Source organism: Mercenaria mercenaria, chromosome 6 (genome assembly GCF_021730395.1).
Source record: "Mercenaria mercenaria strain notata chromosome 6, MADL_Memer_1, whole genome shotgun sequence".
NCBI lineage: Eukaryota > Metazoa > Mollusca > Bivalvia > Venerida > Veneridae > Mercenaria > Mercenaria mercenaria.
This window is the reverse complement of record NC_069366.1, coordinates 79,264,204-79,269,832: the sequence shown is the minus strand read 5'-3', so window position 1 is coordinate 79,269,832 and position 5,629 is coordinate 79,264,204.

Below are 5,629 nucleotides of genomic sequence, written 5' to 3'. Positions count from 1 at the left end.
CATGAAGATCTCATGAAAAATATGGCCTCTAGAGAGGTCACAAGGTTTTTCTATTTCTATACTTACTGACCTAGTTTCTGACCACAGGTGACCCAGTTCCGAATTTTACCTAGATACCATCAAGGTGAATAAACAGACCAATTTTCATGAAGATCCATAGAAAAGTATGGCCTCAAGAGAGGTCGAAAGGTTTTTCTATTTTTAGACCTACTGACCCTAGTTTTTGACCGCTGTTAACCAAGTTTCGAACTTGACCTAGATATCATCAAGATGAACGTTCAGACTGACTTTCATACAGGTCCCATGAAAAATATGGTCTCTAGAGAGGTCACAAGGTTTTTTATTATTTGACCTGCAGACCTAGTTATTGACGGCACATGACCTAGTTTCGAACCTGACCTAGATATCATCAATGAACATTCTGCCCAATTTTCATGAAGATCTATTCAAAAGTATGGCCTCTAGAGAGGTCACAAGGTTTTTCTATTCTTAGACCTACTGACCTAGTTTTTGACCGCAGCTGATCCTGTTTCAAAATTGACCTAGATATCATCAAAATAAACATTCAGACCAACTTTCATACAGATCCCATAGCCAGTCATCTGTCATGACCAACCCCCCTATTTACTTTCATGATCCTAGAACCAAGAGAAATAAACCCGAGAAAGATTGTGTCAGGGACAGAAAGTTGAAATCAGTAAGTCAAAGGTCAAGGTCAGAGCGACAGGGAACAGTTATTCGATATCCGGATGATAACTCTTGGTTCTAGGATCATGAAAGTAAATAGGGGGGTTGGTCATGACAGATGACTCCTGTTGATTTTGAAGTCAGTAGGTCAAAGGTAAAGGTCAAAGTGACTCTGAACAGTTAAACCATTTCTGGACGATAACTTGAGAATTCTTGAGTCTAGGATCAGGAAACTTGATAGGGAGGACCAGCAGATGACCCCTTTGATTTTGAGGTCAGTAAGTCAAAGGTCAAGGTCACAGTGATCCATAGCAGTACAACTGTTTCAAGACGATAACTTGAGAATGCTTGTGTCTAGGATCAGGAAACTTGATAGGGAGGACCAAGTTCCACGAACTCTTGTTTCGATACAGTGTCCGTCTCCTAAATTTACAATGTCCTTATTCCAAATTGTGATTCCACATTAATATTTCCTAATATAAATTTGCAACTGAATTTTTATATTAATTTCTAAATTCTCCTTTTCAGCCTGTATAGTCTGAAACCTTGTTAAAAACCTCCTCACTTTACACCAAAACCTAAATCCCATCTTCCTAACATGCATGCCTAACTCCTATCCAATCAAAGCTCTCTATTTAAAATGATATATACTGACCTCAAAATCAATATGGGTCATCTGCTGGTCATGACCAACCTCCGTATTAACTTTATGATCCTAAGCCCAAGCATTATTGAGTTATGATCTGGAAACAGATTGGTCTACATTCCAACCGACCGACAGACCGACCAACTTCTGCAAAACATGGAAGGGAGCTGATAATATTGCTTTGCAAGGTAGTCCTTTCAGCACTTACTACATCACTTGTTTTTACACATTAATTATATCAGTCATACTTAAAAGACACGACTAAACCTTAGCTCTATGTTCTTTCAGCCTTGTATCCTTTATCCTTGAGTTTTTTCAGTGTCTGAAAATAAAAGAAGTCAGCATTGATATGGAATATTGCTTTTCTAGCTCACATGTCACAAAGTGACAAGGTGAGCTTTTGTGATTGTGCATCGTCCGTCTGTTTGTCTGTGTGTAAACATTTGCTTGTGACCACTCTAGAGGTCACATTTTTCATGGGATCTTTATGAAAGTTGGTCAGAATGTTTATCTTGATGATATCTAGGTCAAGTTTGAAACTGGGTCACATGCAGTCGAAAACTAGGTCAGTAGGTCTAAAAAAAGAAAAACCTTGTGACCTCTTTAGAGGCCATACTTTTCAATGATCTTCATAAAAGTTGGGAGAATGTTAACCTTGATAATATCACTTGACACTTGAACTTGACAAGAGTTTGGCCCCTTAAAGGGCCAAAATTTGGTAATTTTTGCTTGTGAACACGATAGACAACATTTTGCGATCAACTTTAATCAAACTTGCACACAACTTGTATTGGCATAATATCTTGGTTCCTTTCGAAAACTGGCCAGATTCCATCATTGGTTCTAGAGTTATTGTCCGTTAAAGGTCCAAAATTTGCTTTTTAGCTCACCTGAGCAATTCTCAAGTGAGTTTTTCTGATTGCTTGATGTCCGGCATCCTGTCTGTCAACATTTAGATTGTGTATGCGATAGAGGCTGTATTTTTCAATTGATCTTTATGAATTTTGATCAAAATGATAGCCTTGATAAAATCTAGGTCAAGTTCGAAAATGGGTCATCAGGGGTTAAAAAATAGGTCACTAGGTCAAATCAAAGAAAATACTTGGTTATACTTAAGATTTTTGCTCCAATTTTAATAATAATTGGTCAGAATATCTTTTTCCATGAAATCATTATGTCAAACATTGTATTTAATTTTGACACACACACACACACGCACACGCACACGCACACACACACACACACACACACACACAAAACACTGAAGCTCTTGCAGCTGAGACCAAATTATATAAACATGCATGAACAGACAACACTGGTGGTCACTCAAGATGGCCTTTATGCTAGGTAAATGAGACATGATAGACACAGTAAAGTAAGAAACAATAACTAGGAATATTTATATTTATTTGGTTTTATAGCCTTTATAGATGTTAACAAATGTATTAAGAAAAATAATACACTAATGAGATGATGACTTTTAACATATTTATGACAAAAATTTGATAAACAATTGAAGCATGCCCTTACAGTACAAATTCAACTAGAATTACCTCAACTGCAGTATAACCTTATATATATACATTATGTTATAACATACATGTACAATGTTTGGACTATGATTTAAACAAAAACAAGAGTTGTCTATAAGAGCCAATGCTTGACTATCACAAATATTGTCCCAGAAGCAGGAAAATATTATCCAAATGTCAAAATATCTAGAATTTTAAGTTCAAAAGAAGACATAATTTGACCCAAATGCATATCAGAGTTATGGGACTTGATGCTACCAACTAGTTTTATAACCCTGAAGGCACATGAAGTTTCATTTTAGTATCTGCATTTGTTCTGCAGATAGTAACTTGCATGCAAAACTTTAACCAGAATTTTCAAAACTTCAAAAGTCTAAAAGTGGGAATAATTTGCACAAAATACATGTAATAGTTATGGGACTTGATCCAGTGAGGTTAGTAATTGATCTCGAAAATGAAAAATAGGTTTCAAATCTAAATGTCTTTAAGTAATAGCTGTATGTACTTGCACACAAAACTTTAACAAGGATTTTCTAAGTCCAAAAGGGGGCATAATTTGTCCAAAAACATCTCCAAGTTATAGGACTTGACCCAGTGAGGTTGGTAATTGATCTAGAAAAAGTAAGTTTCAAAGCTTTATGCCTTTAAGTAATAGCTGTGTATACTTGCACGCAAAACTTTAACAAGGATTTTCTAAGTCCAAAAGGGGGCATAATTTGCCCAAAAACATCTCCAAGTTATAGGACTTGACCCAATGAGGTTGGTAATTGATCTAGAAAAAAGAAAAAATAAGTTTCATAGCTATGATTATGCCTTTTAGTAATAGCTTTATGTATTTGCATGCAAAACTTTAAGCAGGATTTCGTAAGTCCAAAACGGGGCATACTTTGGCCAAAATGCAGGTCAGAGTTAAGAGACCTGATGCTATGAACTAGTTTTATAACCCCGAAGACACATGTGAAGTTTCAATTCAATATCTGCATTAGTTTTGGAGATAGTAACTTGCATGTAAAACTTTAACCAGGATTTTTTAAGTCCAAAAGGGGGCATAATTTGCTTAAAATACATGTCAGAGTTAAGGAACTTGACCCAGTGAGGTTGGTTATTGACCTAGAAAAGGAAACTAGAGCTGTCCGTAAGACAACCTAGCTGGACTATTATAAATATTGTCCTAGAAGCAGGAAAATATTACCCAAAATGTTAAATATCAAAAGAGTTTGAAGTTCAAAAGGGGACATCATTTGGCCAAAATGGATATCAGAGTTATGGGACTTGATGCTATCACTAGTTTTATAACTCCGAAGGCACATGTAAAGTTTCAATTCAATATCTGCATTAGTTTTGGAGATAGTAACTTGCATGTAAAACTTTAACCAGAATTTTCTAAGTGCAAAAGGGGGCATAATTTACCCAAAATACATGTCAGAGTTATGGGACTTGACCCAGTGAGGTTGGTAATTGACCTAGAAAAAGAATAAATAAGTTTCAAAGCTACAGAATGTGTATGCCTTTAAATGATAGCTGTATGTACTTGCATGCAAAAACTTAACCAAGGTGTGACGCCGACGCCGACGCCAGGGTGAGTAGAATAGCTAGACTATTCTTTGAATAGTCAAGGTAATAACCTATAAGAAATATCTTTTATCAAATTTCATAACATTTTCATCCCTATTTTCAAGAAAGATGTAATACCGAACAGGTTAACAAGTTTCTTTGTGAAAATTCGAGATTTTAGAGAAATATAAACATTTAAGTGGGGCCACCCCCTACCCATTTTCTGGGCCAGATTTAGGCTCTATGGCCGCTTCATTGTAAATTTTGGTAAAAGTTTTACCTGTATGCATTATTTTTCACTTTGATTCTGAAATATCATTTATTCAGTCATGAATATGACTCAAATGGATGCATTCTGTGCATTTTCACACATTCTGAAGACAAAATGTTGGCCTTTCCATTACAGAAATTGCTGCAGAAATAGGCGCATCTACTCAAAATATGGTCAAAAATCAAAATTTTTCAAATTTAATGATTATTTTGCATTGAAAACATCATTTTATAACATATACAATCGATTCGTGACATTTAACACTAATTGTGATGTGTTTCGAGAAAAGTCTTCTTTCAGCTCTTACTGCATTATATAGAGAATAATAGGTTAGTGCCGTAGATGAGAAAGTTTATCTGGCGAGGTGGAGGAGGTTATCGGGTGAGCCGAAGGCGAACCTGATAACGTCCGGAGCCGAGCCAGATAAACTTTCTCCATCTTAGGCACTAACCTATTATTCTATTTATCTTGTCATTACTTCATTTTCCGATATTTGGCAATTCATTTTACAAAAATAAGTGTGCGACAACCGCTTTAATGACGTCATATTCGTGATGACATCACTTATATAATGACGTGATTACCGGCAAAATCGCAATAACTTCTTCGTTTTTTAATAAAAACTCATTATTTGACCACTCATTTTCTTAGTTCGGACATTTCCAACACAATGATGATGGTTTCGTTGCAAAATTTCTTATGACAACAATATCGATCATAAGGTCACATGATCAACTGACCGTATATCACTGGTCACATGATCAACTGACGGTATATCAAGAAAGATATACGGCACCCTGATATCGGGTCGAAAATACTGCAATTGACAGGATAAAACCTTATAATTATGACACACTCAATCATGAATGGTAACAACTGACTGTTTGGTATGTAAATAACATGGAACAGGTCAGTTACCAACAACCAGTATAACCAGTA